Source organism: Parasteatoda tepidariorum, chromosome 8 (assembly GCF_043381705.1).
Source record: "Parasteatoda tepidariorum isolate YZ-2023 chromosome 8, CAS_Ptep_4.0, whole genome shotgun sequence".
In the NCBI taxonomy this organism is placed as follows: domain Eukaryota; kingdom Metazoa; phylum Arthropoda; class Arachnida; order Araneae; family Theridiidae; genus Parasteatoda; species Parasteatoda tepidariorum.
In genome coordinates this window covers 74,561,530-74,588,177 of record NC_092211.1, presented here as the reverse complement: position 1 = coordinate 74,588,177, position 26,648 = coordinate 74,561,530, and the positions used below count along the sequence as shown (strand labels likewise).

Here is a 26,648-nt window from a genome sequence, read left to right as displayed (position 1 = left end):
GTTAGATGCTTGCAAATTAAGTAAAGAAAGCACTTCCCCATTCAAGGTTAAAGTTAATCAGAAACTTACAAATATCGCGAAGATTACGCTCATATAGAGTAGTACGGATTATGGGTATACTAATTGTAAGACTGTACTAAGTGCAATTTAGATCATGTATTCCATTTCTAATATGTAAAATAATGTAAATTTGTAAATATTTTTTTTAATTTTTAGACTTATTATGAAGCAAAAATTCCAACTTGTTTATTTTAATCAAGGACCCATTGAAACTTACTAATTGTCAATTTTACTCTAGTATTATAATAAACTGTTTTTCTGACAGGATTTATATAAAAATTTCGATATAATTTTTAATGACCTGAAAATAACTTTGGTTAAGTTTTAAAAGACTGCTTATTTTTTGTTCTCTTAATTATTATAGAAAAGAGAAATGAAGTTATTCTAGACTTGAAGAAAATTTAATGAGTTTCTACCTTGCATGAGTTATTAATCTTGATTATTGCCAATTGTAGTTTAGTTAAGAATTACGAAAAAAAGTTTTTGTTTCGTAATATTTAACCAAGCGAATATGATAATATTAATAAAAAAAATATTTAATTTTCATTTCACAGCAATTTTAAAGGATTATGGTACAAATTTCTTCAACAAAATTTAATTTCAATAGTTGATTATATAATTTTAGTTGATTTATAATAAAATAGTAATATTATTTTTAAAAAAAGTCTTTTCTGGCTTTATGCGCTTTTAGTTATAAATCTCAAAACATATTTAGATAATTTTGAAGTTCCAAAATTTCTCACTAATAATCTTTAAAAGATGAAAGGTAATTAAAAATTAAACGCTTTTAATATGGTAGTGAAATGCTTCATTTCTCAATAATTATTTATGTATTACAATAGAATAAGCTTCAGATTTTTTTAAAAAAAAGTTTAAATTATTTTTTATTTATTTTAAATTTTAATAATTATTAATAAATAAAAAAACAAAACCATATAGTGTGAAAAAACCTGTGTATCATGAAAAAATAACTAAATTAAATTATGTATTAACTATTAGCTTCAAATATCACATCCAACTTTTTTTAAATAAATATATCGCTTTACACTTATCGCTAAATCTAAATATATTAATATTCTTTTTTGAAACACTAATTAACCCTTCTAAAATTATTAATTCATTCCAAAGTTTTATTTATTGTGCTTATTACTGCAATTTTTATTATTTTTAACATTTGACTTATTTCTTTTCTTTTCTTTATTGCTTTGTAAATAAAATTAAGAGGAAGAATAAGATTTTCGGCTGCAGAATTCATACCGACACAAAAAAGTTAAAGAACGCTTTTACCGTCTTATGATATTTTTAATAATATATAATATTTTGATTAGGAAGATTTCAAGATAAAGATATTCTAGATTAAGAATAATATTTTCTGTTACAGAATTCATACTGACACGATAAAGCTGAAGAACACTCCTACCGCGTTGTAATATCTTTAATTAACATATAATATTTTCATATAATCTAATTTTCTAATCAATTTACTAATCGTAAAGCACTGGTTTTTAATCATCCTTATCACTGTAAGTATTATCTTATAATTATCACTGTTTTTCTCTCTATGAAACTTATGTTGGCGAAGATAGTAATCATATACAAAAACTGAATAAAGATCAAAGCGACAGGCTCATTTTTAAGGATGGCAGATGATATATAGTTGACGCCCTTACTCTATATAAATTGCCTGTCAAATCAATAAGTTATTTATATCTATAATTGAAAATAATTTCGATGCTCATACATATGTCATAGATAATAATTCAAATTAAACTGATTTCATCTTCGCGGAAATTGATTTTTCATTTCCTTATTTTGATCGAACTACTTATTCAATATTTATGAAATGAAATTTGGTTCATGCTATAATAAGTGTATTAGTTCTTGATTATTATTGCAATACCTTTAAATGCATTTGATAAAATCTACAACCATATGTTATATTATAGATAAAAATCATATTATAACTTGATGCGAATGTATTAAAATTGGGCTTTCAGCCATTTTGAGAGAATTGAATAATTGAAAATTAAAAAATTAATTACGAACACTTATTTAATTCGGAAAAAAAGATTGAATGTAATTATAATATGTTTACGATTCAAAATAATTCTTTCCTTTTATTTGTAATAGTAACATTGACATGCGATTTTATTTTGATTTTTAAGAAAAATTTGAAAATAGGGGAATTTTAATGTCTTACGTTAAGTATTCGTACATCTACCCCCCCCCCTGTCCGAAAAAATATGCAAATCACAAACCCCCTCCCCCAGTTAAATTCTTACATAATATTTGAACTGTCTTTATATATATTTACCAAATTTTTTACACCTAGAATTACTAAATACAATAGGATATGGAATAAAATAATGATTCCATTTACATAATCAGCTCATAATTTTTTATGCACCCCATAACTAACTCGACACATTTTATTATTCATTCAGATAATGTTATTTTCTTTTTAATACATTGTAAAATTTTTCGAAATCACTTTCTTAAACCCTTTCGCATATTTACCGATGTGAGATAGTCATGTTGTTGTTGTTGTTGCTTATCCTCACTGTCTGACGGGGTCCACGAGTTCGTTGACTGAAACGAAGTCGAAGACTACGAGAGGATTGCTAAAGAGATCATGACAATAAGAGATAGTCATAAGAGATAGTCATTTTAGACAAGTCTAGCATCTTTAGCCAACACAGTGCGTAATACATTCCTTACATTTAATTAAGTAGCAGTCTGGTTATTTTATCTTAACACACATAGACCACTATGGTTATTAAGAATAGATATATCTTATTTCTATACACGCTTTGTGTTCGGATGTCTAGAACTTATGTTTATACAGTCTAGTCTTTTTCACTTTTTCTGTGTATTTCAGTTTGGACACCTGGAATTTTAGAAATTTTTATTTTCTGTTAAAGATTGTTTTGACTGAAATTATTCACCGCGATATAGCTTCGTTTCTTTCATGAAATGTCATTCTCTGTTTGAATCTTTATGCTGATGCATTAAATCGTTTTCACATTCAGAAATTGAATGTGAAAATCGTTTTCACACTCAGAAGAAAAGAAATAAATATCTAAATCATTCAAAGAATCAAGAGATGATATTAAAAGGTAAAAGTACTTAAGTATCAATACTTAATTTCAATTACATTGTGCAGTTGTTAAAATAACTCTGGATATTTTATTTCGACTAATGAAATATATTTTATTCCTGCAAAATATCGTTTTATAAGTAGTAAAGTGATATTTAAATTTTCTATATGTTCATTATATTACTTAATACATTTGCGAGAGATGTTGTAGACTCCTATAGAAAGATTGGTTTAAATTTAAAAATATATATACACAAATACTAGTGTGCGAATACTGAAATATACATTTCAAAATGCAATTAACGAAGCATTAAAGGTTATGCATCAATTATTAAGCCTTATATAAAGAATTTTAAAAGTGCTAATAGAAATTTTTCTTTTATCGTTTGAAATTCTGAATTTCAGAAATTTTGTTTTTATCGTTTGCTAGTTGAAAATATCAGTGATTTTGCTTCTTGACATAACTAATTCAAACTTAATAATTTGAGTATTTTTTAGTTTTTATTTCATACAAATTAAGCGTAACTAAAACCATTTAAGCCCATTCAAGTTAATATTTTATAATTTTTAATAGCAAATAGACTTTTTCATTATTTGATAGTTGAACCTCTTCCAAACTGTATTCTTATGTATACCCGCTATTATTTTTTGGTGCATTTTGCATTTTTTGAGGATGTGTTTTATAATTAAGTACTTAAATGTATGTTTAGCTGTTATTTATTTACTCCTACTTACCAAACTAAAATAATATTCAATAATGATTTTAGATGATTAATTGGAAAGTAATATGTTCATATGCAATGTTTATAACATTATGAAAATTTTATTTTTTGCTTTTTTTTAAATAATGAAAAACTAAATTCCTTTTTGTTCAAAAAGATAGAATATAGATCAAAATAAAATTTATTTGGTTTAAGTCTTAATATTTTAATTGATTTTTTTAAATCTTATAAAAAAATATTTTTGATAAAAAGTTGTAACAACTCGACAAATTTAAGAAAGATTAGATTTACAATGAATATTTTAGGCTCTTTAAATATATATATTATAAGGAAAGATATTTCCTTTTAAAATGTTATTTTATTTTTTAAAATTGAATATCTTTTTTATACCGCAATGAGAATTTTAAATTCTAATACCTTCGTAAAATAAAAGCAAACTGAAGGAATTTATTTTTATAAAATTGCCATTGGTTTGCTTTTTTTTATACGAACAGGTATGTAACAGAATCTATTTCTCATATCGGTGTTTACATTTAATATAAACTGCAACTACCCTATTTTGTTTATCAAATTCACAAATGTAAATTTAAATTTTTTCATGTCACTTTTATGATAGTACACTTGTTTTCACTAAAAAAATCGTATGTATTAAATATCGTAACATTTTAATTGTAATACTACTCGCCAGTCACTGGCTTATTTCAGAATAAATGGAGAGTTACGCGACACGATGATCATCAAAATATTCCGTAGCTTTAATTTAGTAACCACCTTTGATATAAATTTAATCTGTTCTTCAGAATTATGATGCATAAATTTAATAGAAATAAAATCATGTTCAAAACTCTTTAAGTACGTAATTGTATAATACTAAATATGGAAAACTATGTTCATAATACAATGTTAAATACATTATCCAAAGAAACTGAAGGTATAAGATACTACTTGATTAAAAACTTCATTCGCTTCAAAAATATACCAATAGGAAGCAAACAGTTGACATTTTTCAAGTGCTCCGAAAATAGGCGCCCATTTTCAAAAGTTGCCACACGTGAAGGTTGTTGTTGTTAATTTACATCGCACTAGAGCTGCACAATGGGCTATTGGCGACGGTCTGGGAAACATCCCGGAGGATGATCCGAAGACATGCCATCACAATTTTGATCCTCTGCGGAGGGGATGGCACCCCCGCTTCGGTAGCCCGACGACCTGCGCGCGAAGTCGAGCACTTTACGGTAGCACAGTTTAACGAGGACCAATACCGCACACCCTCGGTCTCTACGCAGACTGATCCAAGTGGTCACCCACCCGCACACTGACAGCAGCCAGTGATGCTTGACTTCGGTGATCTGCTGGGAGCCGTGTCTTAACGATCAGTCCACTGCGGGACCTAAATATATTAATAATGCTAATAAGATCTTTTAATAACATCTGCTATTATAATAGGAAGAAGTAGTAAGAAATGCTTCAGTAAGTTATTAAATTCCCTTTATCATTGAAAAATTCTAGTAAAATACAGAAATTATTATATTTGGGAACTCCTTCGTGCTTTTTAAGTTATGCAATTTGCCTACTTTTGATACCAAGAGAAAAAGGGGCCCAAAATCCCCCTCAACAAAAGTTATGTAATATTTTAACAGCTCACAATTAAAAATAGTCATCGCGTTTTTCATAATTTGTACATTATTTGAGAATTTCGGAATATTCATCTTTTAATTATTATCTGGAATGGCTGATCGGACTGGGTAGGGATCAACGAACTGGCCTTGCAGCAGAAAAGTTCTGGGTTCGAATCCCGGACAAGGCAAGGATGTTCCTTCAATCTCTATACTATCTTTTCTTACTATGGGAACAACGTTGGCTCACCTAATATGGTGCCCCAGAAAAAGTGGCCAACAAACCCGTCCCGTAAATGCCTGAATTGATGAAATGTCAACACAGGTGGGTTTTTGAAATAAAAAAAAAATATTACATTGAATCAATGTCACTTCAAAGGTAGGTCTTTAATGAAAACAATTTAAAAATTTGGATCGTATAAACGTCTCCAATGAAAAAAATTGTTCATAGAATAGATTCATCAATTAATGAATATTTTCGGAAAGATCGTAACTTTAACCTGAACTTGCCGAAGGGAGTTGTTATTCTCCCGAAAATGTTACATTTTGAAACATTTATTTCATCTCTAATTCTCTTAGAGACTCCAAGATGAGGAAGATGTAGAGGAATCGTGACGTCAGGAAAGCCGGATGCGCATCTGGAGGATGAGGTCGTGGGAAGATGTTTCGCATTCTCGTGACGTCATCCTCATTTCTCACGCCCCGCCTTTTTCTATGTGTAGTAAAGATGCGCCGTGATTAACTTTCACGATCGCTCATTTTTAATGGTTCAATCAAATTACGTCACGATGCGCAACGTCATCGGGAATGAGAATTTTATTCATTTCTTATTAAAATAATTCTTTTTATCTCAAATATATTTTCGAAAAGGCGTATCTCTTCTTCTACTTTTCATCGATTATTAAAAGCTTGTTTTGTTGTGTCAAAGATTATTATTATTAGGTTTTGTGACACTGTTGATTTATTTACCATGAATGGTAAGAATAATAGTAGAATAGGAAGAATGAATCAGTTTTTTCTTTCTGTTTTTTTTTCACGCTTGCATGCCATGCATTGTGCTGATATTCGAATGTTGTCATACAAGCCTGATTTTTTTTTAGTTTATAGTTTGTAAAGAGTTTGTTGTATATATTTTTTTCCGGAAAACATTCAAACGCGTTTGTATCACAATGTTAGAAGTTCTTCTTTTAAAAAAAGTTTATAATAATTTAAATATTCGCGTTTGTATCACAATGTTAGAAGTTCTTCTTTTAAAAAAAGTTTCTAATAATTTAAATATTCTAATGCATGCTCTGTGGTACGCTATTCAAATAGGATAAGTAAGAATGACTCGTTTTAGTTTCTAGTTTGTAAAGAATATGTTGCACACATTTTTTTCCGGAAAATATTTAAACGCGTTTGTATCACAATGTTAAAAGTAGACCTTAATTTTTTTTAATAAATTAAAGACCATGGTCAAATTGTTGCATGGTTTACAAGCTATTTCAGTGTAATTTTTAAAGCGCAACTTTAAAGGTACCTTTTTAAAAATTTTTTTTTTTAAAGGAAATAGGATTTTATAATCTAATGATTGTAATGCATGCCTAGTGATGCATCATTTGGATAGGATAATATAAGCCTGACTTATTTCAATTTCTAGTTTGCAAAAAATATGTTTCACAAATTTTTTTCAGAAAAATATTAAAAAGTTTTTTTGTCACAATGTTGTTGGAAAAAATGTGCATTTGCTTTTCCTAATATATTAAAACTCAAATTAAAAATTTACACGATATACAAACAATTTCTGTGTAATTCTTAAGCGTAACTGTGAAGGCGCATTTTTCTTAAAAGATTTGATTTCAATCTTTTGATTATATAAATTCACTTTTACGAAATTATTTTTACATTATGAAGGAAAAACTTTGTTTGGTTCCACTTATGCTGACAGAAGATGTCGTAGTAAACTAATACTGTCAATCCAGATTATCAGCTTGAGATATGTATTTTGTAATAGAATATTCGAATATCGAAAATAATTATTCAAAGTTAACAGTTTTTTTAAAAGGATAATATAAATAAAATAACTAAAATAAATGAATAAAACAAAATAAAATAAATTAACAAATTAATAAAATCAATTTCGAATTCCTTTTATACTTAAGTTCTAATTTAAATACAAATTTAAAAAAAAATAGGAAAATGTTAAGAATTTAAATGAAATTTAAAATAAAAGTTCGAAGTTAAATTAGATTAATGCAAAGTTTTATTTTAACAAAGCGCTTTAGTTAAGATTTTGGGAAATTTAGCAATAAATTATAGTTTTTTAATATGTGATAAGATTTGGTAAATGTGGTCGAATTTGAAAATTTTATCATGATATCTCTAGTAAGAACTATAATAAGAACTCATAATGAGAACTATAATTTTGAAAACTAGAATTTCCGGTAAACCTTTACCATATCATCGGAAAAATTACCCAATAAACGGTTCAAATCCCGTATATTATGGGTTCTTAGTTCCAAAACTAAGTTTGTTTGTTTTTAAAGGAATGTTTAGACTTTTTCATCGTAGACAGTTTCACAAAAGAAAAAAAAAGAAAAGAAAAAAAGATAGACATGCACGTGACATGCCTCCAAACCATCTTAGAATAAAATTTTACATTCAGCTCATTTCCTTTCGTTCACATAAACTGCATGTTTTACCTATCTATAGAGACCAGTATTGTTAGATTTTTATTGTTATTTATTTTTTAAATATTATTTTCTCTTGATTACATGTTCATGTCTTAATATTTTACTAATTTTCCCAATGGTTTGACAAAATTTTCATTCAATGATTCCGGATCAAATGATGGTAAAGTTAGTGGTATTCAGAGTGTCAGTACTTTTTTCCGGAAAATTATGCGGGACAAAAAAAACGGAAATACCATAATTTAACAGTAATATTTACTGTAAAATTTTCAGATCACTGTAATCATATAAATATTACTGTAAAATTTACGATGAAAATTTTTATAATGAAAATGGATTTCACGCGTGCTGCTCTCAGGGTGCCAGTACTTTCTACCGTAAAATCTTTTGGAACAAACAATCTTATAAACCGTAATTTTTACAGTATTTACTGAAAAATCACTGAGTCACTATAATTAAAAATATAATTGCCGTAAAATTTACGACATAAAATTTCACGGTAAAATGGATTTTACAGTTATTAAGGATGCCAATTTTTACCATAATTTGATCCGAAATTTTCTTACTGTATTTATAATGAATGAAGGACTAGAAAAGGCATTTCTTCAAGTTTCAAACTTGTGTATTTTGATCTCAAAACGCAAAATTTTGCAAAAAAAAAAAAAAAAGTATCAGAAGTGATTTTTACCCTCAAATAATTCCACACTTAGGCAAAAAGTTTATTCTATCGACGATGTATATTTCTACTATGTATGTGTGAAAAAGAAAAAAAAGTTTTAAATGATTTCATGGTTGCATTTTTACACAATTTTAAAATAGCGTTATAAATTCCATTAAATTGCCATATATTTTTCAATCAGCAACTACATAATTTATGAAACTTACTAAGAAATCTCCTTTAAGTTTAAATAAAAAAAAGTCTATGATTCCCTTATAAACTTCAGTTAGTTTCAATTCATATGTATCTAATTCAATTCCTATTTTTATAGGCAAAATATACATGTTAGACTAATAGTTGAAATACTACCTTAAAATCGATAATTCGTAAACCTTAAATTAATAATTCGTAATAAACAAATCAGCATAATGTAACAGTTTAATTATAAATGAACATATTGTAAAACACGAATTTAGTTAACGGCTTGATTACTGAGAAATAGAAAGAGTTATTCTCGGTGTTTTATTTGTAAACAAAAGCCACGTGTTTCGAATCTGTCTTCCGATTAAAACCCTTTCAGAGATGTGTGACCAATGCTGAATTTATTTATAGTGTTTATTTATTAAGATATACGGAAAATTTAGTAAATAAGGAAATGTGTCATACAATCACTCTATTCATATTTCAGAGATGTTTTGAAACTTACAAAAACGTAACATATCTGATAAGCTTTCATTGATGTTTCTGTGATGTAATCTTGGAAATATAGCAAGGTGGTAAAATAAAGGGTAATCATGGATTAATTTTGTTATTAGATTTACGTCTCAACTATAAACTCAGCTAAAAATTACTGTAAACGTTACATTTATGTTTCAGAAATGAGGTTAGATACATAACTTAACATTACTTATGTATGCTTTCAACACTGGAATAACGTAACGTGTACATGCTTTCAATGCTGTTTCTGTATAATATTTTAGGAAATGTATCATGTTGGCAACTCAAAAACTGATCATTTTAGGGCTTAGGTTTTTTTTAAAAATTCTATTTATGTTTTGGAAATGTTTTTGGATTCTCAATCTTGACATTTCTTATGGTACTGAATTATCGTAATTTATTTATGTTTTAAACACTGTTTTTGTTTAGTATTCTAAATTAATAATACAAATAAATAGAAAATACAAATGAATAGAAATCGATAGAAAATTGGTAATACAAATAAATATCACTTTCAGTTTTAATAATTAAATAAAATGTTTTCTGAAATCTTTTAAAACATTTTAAATCTATCCGAACCAAGAAATATTTTTGTTTTGTTTCAGCAATAATTCTTAACTCTTCGGAATCTATAAAGAAGATATATTTAAAAGAAATTGATTTTATTAAAGTACTGAGAAGAATTGTATGGTTAAAGCTACCAGATTATTGTTAACCCTTTTACGACTTTATGGATAAAAACAATAATATTTGGTAATCTCATCATGATACCTTAGAGCCTGGCATAAAAGCCATTTATTGAGCTAAATTTACGTTGCATTTTTGACTAAATTTGTGGTTATAAGAGCTATAATTTGAAAACCAGAATTCCCGTTAAACCGTTACCATATGAGTGAAAAAATTACCAAATAAATGGTTTAAGTACCTTATAATTTTGCCTTATTAACCAGAATTATGGTTGAAAGTTTTATAATTATACAGTGCAGTAACTTTACCAGAATTTTTTTTTTCCGTAAATGAATCTACTTTCCTGTTTTATATTTTCCGTATGTGTTTTTATCGACATTGAAAACATAATTTTATCTACTGAAAAGAATAATAAAATGATTTTTTGATATTCAATATTTAATTTTATTTTTTTAGAAAGTTCTGATAAAAGAAACAAGAACTTTTTATTTCAATTTTTGCATTAAAATACGCAATAACTTTAGACTTTTGAACTAAAAAAGAAAAAGATATACAACAGAAATAGAAATGTAACTATACACCACTTTTTTAATGTTTCCTCGTAATTGTTATCGCCTATCGTTATAGCATCCTTACACGCGTATCTATAACATACCAAATATGATTTCATATAAAATCTAAAAAAAGCAACAGATCTAAGGTGCGACATTGTAGGGGGGATGTTCGCCGTGGCGTAAATCACATTTTAACTAGTGAACCCGAACAATAGGTTGGAGAACTATACTCCAGACTAACTTACAGGAAGTGTCTGGGCGTAAAAAAAAACTACACTGTGTATGTATCCCTCGACTTATTGCGGTTGGGTACACAGACTTCGTTTTTTTAGAAAAAATCTTTTGAAATTGAACTTATTATAAAGCATCTATTCCATTGTAACTCAGGGCAATAAATCTGTTACTTTTTGTGTTTGTCCCTATTGGATTTCACATTATGGTTGGGTGGTAGTATTTTGGTATATTTTCTTGCGACCGTTTTTTATGAATTCGTTCATTAAAAATGGATGTTCATAAAGTTTGAGCTAGATATTATTCAACTAGTTCAATATCGAGTTTTATCGTGTAATCCTTATATATGTTATATGTTTAGTATTTATGGGTTTTTCATCAGTGTAATAAAGAAAAAAAAATTACGAAGTTAACTCAAAATATTACAAATCATTTGAGATGGCGAAATATAAACTTTCTCGACGGTTATTATGCTGAATTTTGCTAGAATTATCAAGCTACATATTTTCGTATAGTGAAGATAAAAAAAATATGGCAAAACTACCAGAATGTGGTAAAATTTATTGTGTTCTGAGCTCAATGGAAACACGAAAAAGCTTCGTTCTTACCGAGGCGTTTTGTGATATATTTCGGTAAAACTGAAAATGAAACATTCATTTATTAAATGTGATAAAATTTAGTGAATGTGGTAAAATTTGGTAATTTTACCATGATAACTTAAAGCATGACATAAATTTGATTTATCCGGTTAAACTTACTTTTCAGTCTAGTATTTTTTGCTAACGGTGTGGTAATAAAAACTGTAATTTTGAAAGCAGAATTTCCGGTAAACTGATTGAATAAAGTTTTTAATCAGGAAATCACCGAATAAATAAATTTAATCACCAAATAAATGACTTAAATACTGTGTTTTATTTATTTTTAATACCAGAATAATGATTTTTTAACCAGAAATATCATTACGATACTGTACGATACTTTTTCCAGAATTTTCTTTTCCTGCCTGTGTAAATCTTTTTCTTTAATCATTGGACGTATTTCATAAAGCATAATTTAAATTATTAAATAAACTTTTATGAAGGTTATTATATGATTTATGCAGACCTATCCATTTATTTTTATACGAAATTTATAGGTTTCGCATGGGTGTTTGTCAGAACAGGTATGTAAAATATATATGTAGATTTTATACAAGTTAGAGTTATAGCCGACATAAATAATGCTGAAAGAGAGATATTTTTAATAAAATGGACCTTGGTCATTGAAAATGATTCAAAATTCATCAACTTTTATGAAAATTGTTGTTTATAATAGTGGTAACTGATTCAAGGAAAGTTAGACACTTTTTCTTGTTAATTGGAAAAATTTTAATTTTTTTACGAAGACGTTTATAAAAATAAATTTTTAAGGCGTCAGTATTGGTGAAAATTATTATTATTTCTCTTTTACTTATGTTTTTCAGATTAAAAAAATATTTTAGACATTTTTGAAACAAATTTTATTATCAAAACAAAATTTTTAGAATGCTTTTAACGTGGGAAATTACCGAATTATGTTGCAAATATGTTTCTCGAAAAATAATAATAAATAAAAATAAATTACAATATTCTATCATTGCTTTCTTCGGCTAAACAAATTTTGCAATTTTTCATCAAATTTAATCATTTCTTTTAAAGTGTTATAGGTTTAGAAAAAAAAAATTTAGTAACCTATGTTTCAAATATCCTACATTATTCATCACAATTGAGTATTTTTTTCATGGAATATTATTCAATACGACTTTTTTAATATTGCATATTTTTTTTCAAACAGGTAAAAACAAATTATTTAAATATTAAGTATATGGCGCTAAGAGTTTGAGTTTTACAAAAAGAGTTTTTCTTAAAAGTAAATGAAACAAATTATGGAATTAGTTAAACGTCACGCATATTTTTATAAAATCTTTACACAGTTTACACAGTTAAATTCTATTTATTTCAAATAAATGAAGTGTAATGTTAATCTCACGTTTAAAATGTTTGTTGTTTTTTTTTGCTGCTGTTGCTAGCCCTCAATTGTTAACAGAGCTAAATCAAGTCCATGACACTTGCAACTCTGAGCATATCAAGCTAGTAGCTCTAGAAAGACCAGGGCAGTCGAGGATATTGTCGGGTGTAGCCGGCACACTTAAAACATGTAGGGAAAGCCTCTACTTTTTTTTTGTATGTTGTAGATTTTAAAATGTGTAAATTAAACTAAGGATGAATTTAATTCATAAGTTTCCAACCAGATGAAGATTCCTTTTAGTAGAATTTCCTAGCTTCAAAAAGGGATGAAGATCTGTCTGATTACACCAAATTTCTAATGCAGATCTCTTGCACAATCTTGTGGTTCTAAGTTAATAAATTATACCCTAAGAATTTCTTAGGGTATAATTTTTTTACGTTAGACCATTTCAAATGTAGCATACAATGTAATATTTCATTTTATATTTTTTACTCCTTTTTGAGCTAAAATACTGACTGCAGTTGTTAATACAACAGAGGAATTTAAAAAATCCTAACCTGTTAGTAAGCGATATGTTAATTTTATGTTAATCTAGAAGTTTTTATTTAAGAAATAACTTTATGTTAATACGCATTTCTTATTTAGATTGAATATTTAAATTCTTAAATGTTCTTGTTTTAGCTTCCAGACTTCAGATTCTAATAACGGCTAACTTGTAATGTTGTATCGGTTTAGTTAAGATAACCTTAAATAAAATCCACAAAGCAATTGTTTTAAGTTTGTTTTAGATTTAATTCTAAAGATTAAATTTACGAATTAAGATTAGTCTGATTTACGATACAACAGTAAGCAATATACTGTAAAAAGTTCCGAATCAAATTACGATACAAAGTGGGCCGATCAGGGTGCCGCCCATTTCATCCATTTTCAAAGGAATACGTTACGGAAAAGAAAAAAAAAACTGAGGCACCGTAACTTTTACAGTCATAATTACCGTAAAATCATCGAATCTCTCTAATTAAATAAATATTACTGTAAAAACTGCGATATAATATTTTAAAGTAAAAATGGATTTTACGGCTGCTAAAAAATCCTAACCAGTTAGTGAGCAATGCATTGTAAAAAATTCCGAATCAAATTACGGTGAAAAGTACCGGCACTCAGGGAGCTGGTACTTCTTTACCGTAAAATCCATTTTTACCGAAACATGTCACGGAAAAAAAAATCTGATAAACCGTAATTTTTACTGTAATAATTACCGTAAAATCACTGAATCACTCTAAGTAAATAAATATTAGTATAAAAATTGTGGTATAGTATTTTACGGCAAAAAGGGACTTTGCTGATGATGCATCTAAGAAATCCGGTACTCTTTATATAGAAATTTGAGGCAGAATTTTTTACATCTTCTATAATTTCTCCTACCTGTTTATTACTTATCCATTTTAAACCCATTATATAACCCTTATCAATTATTGCATCTTTTATTTAATGAATATGACATTTTGTTTTGATGTCGCATCGTTACGTACAATGACAGCGTGATATTAAAAGAAAAGAAAGCGGCGTCGCGTGTAATCTCCCATAACGCGTTTAAATTTAGAATTTGCTGTTCTGAGTTGTCGCGGAGGTGGTTTCTATACTTGACGCAGATAAGTTGAAAAATACTAAATAAATATCGAAAAAAGAATACATTTTTTTTCTCTCTCTCTTCTTCTGTTGATGAATGTTTATAGAAGTTTTTTGGCAAAGACACATAAAGTTGTGCAAAGTCTCGTTTGTGGAGTTGAAAAAGTACGCACGATGACGCCTTGGCTGAGATGTTTATCTCTCTGAGCAAACATTGATGGCTAATTTCTTAAGTTAAGATCAAGCTTGATTGCATAGGTGTCGCCAATATTTGGTGAACCTTAAATGCTACAGTACTTTAGGATAAGTAACTTTTTGATTATAGTCCTATTTATCAGGTAAGGCGATTGAACTTATCATATTAAACTTAAGTTCGTTTTATTGATCAACTGCTGATGGCTAATTTCCTAAATTAAGATTTTGCATGATGGTATAAGGAACTGAACTTATCAGATTGCACTTATGTTTCGTCCATTGAGCAAACGTTCATGGCTATACTTTCTTAAGTTAAGATCTTGCATGAGCATGGGTAAATGAACTTATAAGTTCGAATTTATGTTTATCTCATTGTGCAAACATTAATGGCTAAATTGTTAAGTTAAAATCTTGCATAGTAGTTTAGGTGACTCCAATATGGGGAGTACCTTGAGATAAGTTACAAGAGCTTGTTTATAGTCATACTTAACCGGTAAATCAAAAGAATTTATCAGATTGAACTTATGATTATTTGGCATAGCTAACATTACTGACTGATTTCATAAGTTAAAATCTTGCATATATTGATGTTGGTGACACTAACGTTTGGTTTACCTTAAGAACCATAGTATTTTAGGATATGTTGCTTCAGCATGCTTATAGTCCTATTTAGCAGGTAAGGAAAATGAATTGTTAGGATTAAGCGAAATTTAATGTTTTAAGTTTGTATTAACTGTTGTGTATTTTAAATTTTTTTATAAATTTTATAAGAAATTTTGTATTTCTCCTTTCGTTACGCAATCTAATAGTGGTAACGAAATTAAAACTTAGTTCCATCATTTAGTTCGAATTAGCATATTCATTCATCCTGTCCTAATGTTAAAAATGCTGAATAAAAAGTTTAAAATTGCAATTAAAGTAAACATTAAGAAATTACTTTTCCACCATAAAAAAACCTAGTTTTTTTTGTTGATTTTTTTGATTTTTTGAAATTTAAAAATTTTGTGTTTTGGCTTGCAACTACTTACAAAAATGTAACACATTCTTTCTTTTTACCAAAACAGATAATTTTCGATTGATAAAATATCCGAAATATTCTATTTGTCTACTCTAACCTTATGTAAACAATGTTTCGAGGCTACTTTTTTTTAAGAATTTACTTGCAAGATACCATGTGAATCAGTTTACTTATGCAGACATAATTACTTAAGGTCCATGATTATTTTAATCGCTGTGGGAATTTCAATGAGGTCTATGGTTTTGTTAAAATGTATTTGAAAATGTTGAAAATTTTTACAACAAAAAATTTGGCTTTGCAATATATTTTTAATACTTTTAATTATAAGGATATCATATTTTATTAATTTAATTTGATATTTAGAATAATTTGATTGCTAACGTCACACTATATCAACAAATGACAACGGTCCGGATATCATGTTTAGTAATGTACTGAAGACAATCCTTACCTATCCTGAAAGCAAGTGTTATTACAATTTAGATGTAAAAAAGTAGATTTTAATCCATCAACCGTTCTCGATTAAACGCTTGACAACTACCTATCAATTTATTTAAAAAGAGAAATTGAAACATAATTTTCAGTTCCAAAACTATATCATTGTTCCCTAGTCTACTTTTTCCAATTTAGATCCATAAATTCACTGTCTCGTTTTTATTTGTTTTTTTTCATCCTCCATTCACTTCCTATATCACGAATTATTTTCAACAAATAGTTACAACAAGTATCTTTTTGAAAAATATAACTGTAACTCATAAAAGTTTCGTCCATTTAACTGAATATATGACTAAAGGAAAAGCCGATATGATTTTTTTTTATTTTAAAAAAAGCTTCTTTTATTGCAATTGGAACAATACACAGCAATAAAAATTTTGCTTTAGTATAAAAGTTAAGTAATAGTATTTTGTTAATTAATAATAAAAATATTTAAAGTAAGTCTCTGAAATAATTTCAAAATTACCAATGACACTATCAACGAAATGTTCATATCGACAAAATAACATTGTCGATAAAATAACATTGTCGATAAAATGAACCTGTCGACGTAATAACCTGGGCAACGATATGACCCTGTCGATGAAATGACCCTGTCGACGAAATGACCCACGTCGACGAAATGACTTGTCGACGAAATGATTCTGTCGACGAAATGACCTAGTGGTGTCGATGAAATGGCCTGTCGATAAAGTGATTGTCGATAAAATGAATTAGACCTCTTGTCAAGACCTAATGGATAAAAGCTATTCTATAGCTATATTTATAAGTTATACAAAATGTATTGTTAAAACTTAAACTCAAATTTGTCTTATACTTTAATATAGATTGTTAGAAATTTGGAAGCATTTCGAACCATAATTCGTTCACTATATCTGTAACCTTAATACTATGTCAAGATAAGCCATTTCGTGTATATATATGACAATAACTTAAATTGACAATGACAAAAAAGAGAACAATAAATATTGTTGTTATTTGATACATCAGAAGTATGATGAAGTAAGCTTTAAATTTTGTGCAACTAAAAAAAAAAAAATTTAAATAAATATTGCTATAAACTAACCTGTTATCAAAAAATTACTTAAATTATGTAAAATAAGTTGTTATCCTAATATGAAATCATTGCTGTAAAATTACCTGTTATACAAAAGTTACACTACTGTAAAATAAGCTGTATCTATATGTAAAACCATTGTTGTAAAATAACCTGCAATCAAATATTACACTACTGCGGTCAAATAAGCTGTTATACAAAAATTTACGCTACTACTGTAGAATAAGGTTTAATTCAAGCTTCAAAATTTTACTGTTTACTGTACTGTAACTTTTACTTGTTATTCAAAAATTACATTATTGCTGTAAAATAACCTATTATTCAGACATTATTAAATGAAAAAAAAAATTTAAAACTAAAAATTATTCTATAGTAAATTCTATTTTGAACATATGTTTTTAATTAAATTATTCTATATTTTATTTAAAAACATGTATTCTCATTTTAAATAAATTTTTCAATAATTAAATTAATTTAAAATTTCTTCAATACAATACCAGATTTAAAATTAAATCAACATTTCAAAGTAAATTTATAATGCTTCTGGAAAATATAATGATAAAATTTTCTTATACTTTAAAATTAGAATACAATATTTCTTAATTAGATCAAACTAAAAAATAATGACGTGTTTTTCTCCCTATTTCTCCCAGAAATATTTCTCAATATGAACGTCGTTTAACCATTCCATTTCTATTCTATCTTACCCCATTTACCTATTTCCGTTGCAAATTATTTTTAAAACATATTTCTCGAAATTACTCTATTTTTAAAACCCAATGACGTCATTAAAACGTCACACTTGTTGCTGACAATGACGTCACAGTGGATTGCGTTGCATATGGGATTCGGTGGGGGAGAGGGAGAGGAATATTCCACGGGATGGAACAAGCGGGAAGCCTGAGATGTGTTAAGATTTTTTTTTATTAAATCTTGGGGTTTTATTCTTATTTTTCGGAGCTATTTGCAGCTGTTTCCTTCCTGTGTTTTCATTCATACTTATAAATCTGAAGTTAGTAGTTAGAGGATGTTGGCTTTTAGGTATTCTCATTTATCGACTCTTTTATGGGGTATAGCAGTGTCGTTCACCCCTAAAGGTATTCCCCTTTTTTTATTCCTGAAACTTCCCAAAATGTTGAACTCGAGAAAACACGTGGGTGTTTGTGGTAAAGTTTACTAGTGGGGACTTTTATGTAGGTATTTTTTTAAACATATTTTTAATCAATTGTAATATGTTTTCGACAATAATTTTTACAAGTTAAAACGATATAGTTCTTATTTATATTTAATTGACAGTCGTATTCAAATAAAAAATATTGATGAAATATTTTTAACAAAATGTTTAAGTTAGGACGTTGAGGTCCGACCTTCGTTACACGGAGAAAACAAATCTGGTAAAATCATTGTACTGCATGGTAATAAAATTTTTGATTTAAAAAAAAATCATAAATCAAAAAAAAGAAGAAAAAAAATAATAACTTGGTTAATAAAACCAAAATATAGGGTATTTTGATCATTCCATTATTTTCTGTTCATATGGAAACTGCTTAGCGGAAATTCGAGAATATTATCGCAGATTTAGTAAAAAATATAAAACTGAAAAGTAAATTTAACCAAATAAATGGTCTTTATGCCATGCTCTAAGGTATCATGATAAATTGCTCAATTTTGTGACATTTACCAATTTTTTTTTCACATAATATAAAACCATATTTTATTGTTTATTTTACCAAAATCAGGACTAAAGATCTTCGGTAAAAATAACCGAGTTTTTTGGTGTTCCCATAGAGCCAGAAATGCGGTAGATTTACTCTTATCCTGGCATTTCTAAGAATACCTTTTTTCTGAGTGTATTTTTCTTTTTGGAATATTTTTTTAATGTTATTATATTTTAGACAGGGAAACATGTGTCTTTGTTTATTCTACGATTCTTGCCGTAGTTCATATATTTTTAATAGGTGACTAACGTAATATTTTTTTCTGTAATTTATTTATTTTATTGTATGTTTCCCCGAAAATATTCTTTTCAAAAATCTGCAAAGTATTTAATTTAAAACTCCAATTAAAGTATGAAAGTAGGACTAGAGTAACTTCTCTGAGCAATATGTATAAAAAGTTAGTCAACCTGTAAGGCCTATTTTCGAAGAAAGAAAAAAGGTTGAGAAAAATGAAAAAATCGGAAAACATTAGGGTGTTTTTGTACAATATAATACTACGTAATTTCGAAGAGACAATTTCCATTTATTATTTATATTTTTATTATTTATGATACAAAATTATAATTTGGCAATAATTATCAGTTTTTTAGAGATTTGTTATCAAATGTCGTAAGGGAAATAATATATTTGTGAATGTTTCAGAGTTATATGTGTGGAATTACGGTGACTTTAATTTTTAAATATTTTATTTTATTTTAAATATTTATTTTTTAAACTTTATTTTTGCATAATTTTAAAACGTAGAACTTCAATCTCTGCATGGGTGAAAATATATTTTCTTAGTTTCATTCAATTTATTATAAATTGGTGTTTAGTTTTTGTTTTTTTTTTAATATTTTATTTTGCGATATAAAAGATATTAGTTCAAAGGAATAAATTTTGCTTGAATGAATATTTAATTTGAATATAACATTAAAAGTTTAATTTTATCTGCTTACTTATCAGCCTAAGAAACTTTTATATCTACATGTTTTTAGATGCGTTATTCACCCTTATGTTAACCACTTTTTTTTAAAAAAAGATTTCAGATTGATTGTAAGATAATTAGTCGAAAATGATACAGAGAGATTTTTTTAAACATTTTAAGTTCATTTTGATTACATTAGTTTGTAGTTAATATATGAGTTTACATTTTGATTCAAATTTTTTGAGAAGTTTTGAAACAAAAACAATTATTTTGATATTGAGCAGTTTAAAAATATATATCAAAAGAAAGCTTGGCACCTATAAAGTCTATTTTATACATGTATACAAACTATTGCATTCTTAAAAAATTCCACGAATTTTACTTTTGCTGTTTTGTTTTTGTTGCATAGTTAAATATGAAGTTGGCTAAATTTTAGTTATAAAACAATTTTTTTAAAAAAATCTGAAATACATGATATTTTTTTCTGAAAATAGTTATGAAATTTAATATATTTTACTTAATTTAATGAATTACGTTAAAAATTGCTATAATTTCATGTAAGCAGCTAAATTATATGCTCAATTGATTAATAATTTTGCTCAAATCGTTTATTGTACATAGTTATGGTTAGACACCGTTAATTGCTTATGGTTATAATTAGACATTTTGTGACACTTCTAGATTTCTAAACATGCTTTATTATTTATTACAATTTGAGATTAATAGAAATAAAGTAATAAGCTTAAGTGATTATGCGATTTTTTTAGAAAATCCTTTAATGTATGGTGTAGCTTTTTGTTGACACTTTGTCAAGATTTCTTAAGTTTAAATTATTATTTTACCTGAATTTAAGATTAAAAAAAAGTAATAAGATTTTTTCCGTATAATTGTTTAAATTACGGTATAGATTTTTTGACTTTTTGCCAAGAGTTCCAAACTTACATTTATATCATTTTATGATTTAATTCAAAAAACTAAATAATGCGCTTTTTTTTTACTAAAACGACGAAAACGGAAAAAAGAACAAATAATTTTTTCTTTATAAAATTTACTATTATTAGCGTTTTTAAAGTTGTTTTGATAGAATAAAAACGATGTTTTCAATTTCAGGAGATGTGCTATGGATGAAATCAGTTATTTAAGTCTTCTCGCCTTTTGATTGTTGCTCAGAAGGCGTGCAGACGTCAGGCTTTCGAGCAATGATCAAACGTTGAGGAGGGCCAAATTCAACACTTTCGTTACACACCGAAACTGAAATGAAGAATGAAGACGAAAAAAACTAAATAAATCTTTTCAATGATTCGGGTGCATTCAGGTAAAGATGGTTATTTTTTTTTTTTTTTTTTTTTTTTTTTTTTTTTTTTTTTNTTTTTTTTTTGCCTAGTATATTGATGATGAATATTATACTTATGATTATGTTAATAATTAACTGGATGTAATTTTAAGAAAGGTTTGATAGCTTTAATAAATTCTGCTATATTATTTTTGTTTGAAATCACTATTTATTTTAGTCTTTCTATTAAAACTGAAGTAAGTAATAAATCATTTTTATTTGTATTTGGGAGATATGAGTGTTATTGAACAAATTTTTTTATTGTACAAAATGCTTAAATTTCATTCACTTTGAAAAATTATTTAAAATTATTACGATTTAAAATTTTAAACAGTAATATATATTACGTAATAAAAAACATAAGTTGAATTTTGAAATAATGATTATAAGCAGCTATATGAAACGTATACAGCAATTTATTAATTTATTTTCATTATTTATTAATTCATTTTTATTATTTACTGATTTATTTTCATTATTTATTAATTTATAATGACTTATTTTCTGTTAATTTATAATTATTTATTTTTATAATTTATAATTTATTTATTTTTATTATTCTTTTAATTTACATTTCTTAAGTAGAGCTATTAAAATTTTATTTACGTTTTACAAATAAGGAAGCAATAAGATTTTTATATTATCATAGATTTTTTTGTGATCATTAGTTGATTATATTCTGTTGAGTATTAGTATATGGCTCAATGGTTAAGACACTGAGCTATCATTGAGGTGGACTAAGGGTTTATCCACGTTGGTTGTTAGAAGTGCTCTCAGTCAAGACAGGTGGGTACCAGCTAATCAGAAAAGTAGAGGTGGCTGGTGCACAGTACTGACCACATGGTTGCTCTCATGGAGTTCTGGCCCTCCATTATCTGTCCTAGCCCACAATAAATTGTTTCGGGAATATTTTCTTAATTTCAAGAATAATACCAAATGTTTTTCAGTTCTTATTTTTTTGGGTATTCGACTGGGTGAATATCGGCAATTTTAACGAAAAGTTTTATTTTTTCTTCTTTTTTATTGGCTGTGTTTGAACTTTTCATTAGCTTTAAAACGAATTCTTTTTTCAATTTTTGGATCCTTAAAATTAAAGTTGTAGTTGTTTTTTTCGCTTGCTGGCAAATGAAACAGAATAGCAATTACATACTGTAAATGAATTTTAACACTAGGTTTACGGGACGCGTCATTTTGACGCATTTCGAATTTTATGAAGAAAATTACAAAACCCGTTTGCATTTTTATTTTATCTATTGTAATGATTTTTATCCATTGATCGAGGTAAATATATATTGAAGTCTAATTTCTTCAAAAGCGTTGAAATATTGAAATTCTCTTTGTGGTACACCTATCTCTACGGATATGCGTCAATTTGACGCAATCGTAATTTAGACAAAATTTTGAGTAAGCATGCAAACATCAGATCAGTAATAAATAGGAATGTACCGACAATACTTCGATCCGTTATCCGATATCGTTATCTCAAGTGAAACAAGCGATAAACAACTGTTGCCGATAAGCAATAATAGAGAGAACTAACGCAGAATGTCAATTGATGTCAGAGTGTCAGATTTTGAAGGTTTCAGTTGCTTAGTTCAAGTATTAAAAAAAAAAAAATACTAGAATATTTCATAAATGTATATCTCATATTTTAATTTTTCTTTCTTATAGTATATAATTACATTGCTTTCTAAGTACTGAGATGGTAACAGCTCAGGACCCGCCAAATTAATTAAACAAAAAACGGTAAATAACTACTAAGTAAAATTTGCAAATATAAAGTGGTGAATTATATAAGCCGACGAATTATTTAGAAATAGTGGTGGATAAAAATCTACTAAATTGAATTTATTAAACCAAGAATATCAATTGATAAACTACCACTTTAAAATATATATTTGCTGTCCGGAGCAAGTTGGCATCTCTGTAAGTGCTGTTATATGTATTCGTTCATGCGTCAAATTGACGCGTGTTCGTAGAGATAGTTATATAAGAAACGTCCGTAAACCTAGTGTTAAGAAATAGGTTGATTTTGCGGAAGCTCTAGGCGTTTTTTTTTCCCATACGAAACTTTAGTATTGAATTCTTTAAAACTTTGCACACAGATTTTGCATAACGTTTCGAATTAAAGCCTAGGGACTAAGTGAAAATTTATTATTATTACCATGCTTTAAGTAAGAATTTTTAGAATTTTTATTTAATAAATCAATACTGACGAATATATTTAGTTCCATTTCATTGTATATTTGACATTTTTTAAAGTTTTCAATTCCAAGCAGAGGCATTAATATTATTGATCTAGGAAAAAATTATTTTGGTATTTAATAGTATTTGTTGTAGAACTGTTGGCGGGTTACTAAAAAAATCTATAGTTTTTATGCTCCAATTCGCCCTTATTTTCAGGAAAATATTGTAGGAGAGCTGTGATAGTTTGACTCACGGGATACAGCGCTCGCCTTCCAATGAGGTGAACCAGTCTCGAATCCCAGCGATGGCTGAGTGATACTAAACCAGCTCGCACCGATCTACGTGAAATGCCCTCAGTAGTAGACGTGAGTCTCCTTGCCATCAAGCTTACCGTGGGAGGTTTTCTTCTTCATGTAACGCAAGTGCTGGTTAGTTCGATCAAAAAGTCGTCCACGAAAACAAATTTCTCCCCATACTTGACCCACTTGTTCACTTGTCTTCTGGATTGAGCTCAAAACTACAAGGCTACGGAGTTGAACATTAGTAGTCGCAAACCCAAAATTCATGACTTTCGTTGTTCAACTATGGTTATAATATAATAATAATGGTAGGAGCCTTGCTTACCAAAAATAAAATTAAAATTTTAAGTAAGGCTATTTTCAAAAGATATTGTGGCAAACTAGGCGGTTACTTTAAGAGGATAATTTTTCTAACAAAGAATGTATCTTAACAGGTGTATATTAAATTTATGTGCAATTAAAACTTAATGTATAATTAAAACCTAATGTTTCAACTTAATTATTTCGACGCTTACGTTTCCACGCAAAGGAGGGATAAAGTAGTTTAGAAATATGAAGCAATAAAATAAATCCTTTTCTATTTTTTCTTTCATATCTCGATTAGAGTCCTTTTCTATTGGATTTCATCAATTATAATAATTTAATAAATAAATCCTTCTCTGTTTGGTAACTTAGAACATATCATTGTTTATATTCTGTCGATATGGTATTTGCATAGTTTTTTTTTTTGGTTAAATAGAATTATGGAAGGATGAAATTTTAGGATAAATCTTTATGCATTTGGAACATATCTTTGTTGTCGTTATTTTATGTTTATGATTCCTCCTAAGTCTTATCATGATTTTTGTTAATTTTCATTATTCAAGTAGCATTATGAAATGATGAAAGTTCAGAAAATAAAATTTGTCTGTATTTTATGTACGTGATCCTTGCTTAGCTGTTTGTGATTTTTTATTAGTTTTAGTTAAATAGATTCATAAAGGAATGGGAATTTAGGATTAAAAGAAATATTTTTTCTTAAGCAATCTTAGATTCTTTGATATTTCAAAGTGTATTCATTTTTATTTTTGAATAAAATATATGGTCTGAAGAAATAAGTAGAAAATTGAAACTTCTGCACTGAGAAAAAAAAAACTAGTAGAACATGGAAAAATTTACCGTGTTTCTGGCTCTATGGGAACACCTAAAACTTGTCAATCTTTACCGAAATGCTTTAGAGATGCTTTTGATAAAATTAGTAGCAAAATAAAATTTTATAATTCGTGTTAAAATTTAGTAATGTGGTCAAATTTGTCAATTTTATCATTTTGCCTGGCATAAAAATCCATTCATACGGTTCATTTGACTTTCCAGTTTGGTATTCTTACCAGTTGTGGGATGATAAAAGTATAATTTTGAAAACCAGAATTCCCGGTAAACCGTTACATTAAGAACGGGAAAAGTACCACATAAATGGCTCAAATACCAAACATTTTGGTTTCCTTTCCAGAAATATGGTTTTTAAAATTTTTTGTAATTTTTTTAATTAAAAATGTCATTACTATACGGTACGGTAATTTTACTAGAATTTTAAATGTTCGAAAAAATTTATAAAGCTGCATGACCAGTTAAAATCTCCCTAAATCAATCAAGTTACTAAATAAAAATTGAGAGTTGTTAGCTAAGTAAAAGTTTGCAAGTTAAGTTATTAATTGCCATGCAATCGAATTTTGGCTGACATCATGGAAATTTTTATTTTCTCATGAAACTTAAAGTTTCAAAAATTAATATTTTTTTCATTGCAAGAAATTCAAACTTAATTGCTTGCAAGCGTAAAGAAATGAATTAAAGGCATTATACTTATTTACTATACTACAAAACACGAATTTCTCCTGTTATTATTGAATTCTTTTTATTTTATTTTTGAAATTACAACAATGAAATATAACAAATTTAAATATTTTTTTGTACAAGATTATACAAAAAAAGTTTATTTACTGTAGATTAAAAATAACTGAATAAAATTAATCACTACAATTCCAGATTAAAAAAGCATTATAAATGGAAAAAAAATTTAGACTTTTATTATTTACAATTGAACTAAATCAGGAGTTAAATGTAAGGAATGTTACAATTTACCATTTAATGTTTTTCATATGATTGTTTCTTACATATACTTATGGAACCTTGCAGTTATCTGCACGATTTAGGAACGCTTAAATTCCTTTCAGAATGTATGTACCAAATGACAAACTATTAAAACTTTTAACTAATAATTCATTCAATTTTCGTACATTGTAAATTTAGTACCAATTTCGAACACTGTCTCTCAAAATTGAGTACAAATGTGTCAAAATAGCTCAGAAACAAGTAATAGTCGAATTTGAAAACAGTATGTGCTCGTAATCAAAACAGCATATACTCATTTTTGAACAAAGCGTAGTCTCAAAAGTGATGTGGATACAGAAATGTGTTCGTTGTTCGTTGGTTGCGGATTGGATTCATATTCAGGGCCTCCCAGTTCTTAGTAGGTAGCTCTAACCACCATAGCTGTACTCCCAGCCCAGGGTGAGTTTGTTGTTGTTTCTAATGCCACTTGCCACACGGGCAAGCCTGCTGGGTGAAACCGAGCAAATTTAAGGGAGAGTGTTCGTTTCTTGTTTTTCATTGGTCAAGAATTCGACTTCTGCAACACCATACGTCGCACCCGTTTATAGGGCGGACCCATTCATACATCCATTCATTCATTCATCCACAGATCGTAATTTTGACCTGAATCAGAGAACGATCGATCTCCTATCCAGTACCCCCAGACGTATTGATTTGTTATTATA

The 26,648-nt window shown here is 27.6% G+C and overlaps 1 long non-coding RNA gene across 1 annotated transcript; it reads left to right on the top strand.

Moving 5' to 3' along the window:
* Positions 1–1,324: 1,324 nt before the first annotated feature.
* Positions 1,325–25,887, top strand: LOC139426224 (uncharacterized). Its single transcript, XR_011637449.1, has 3 exons — positions 1,325–3,176; positions 21,127–21,331; positions 23,753–25,887. It is a non-coding gene; the product is annotated as an uncharacterized lncRNA (long non-coding RNA).
* The last annotated feature ends 761 nt before the right edge of the window (positions 25,888–26,648 follow it).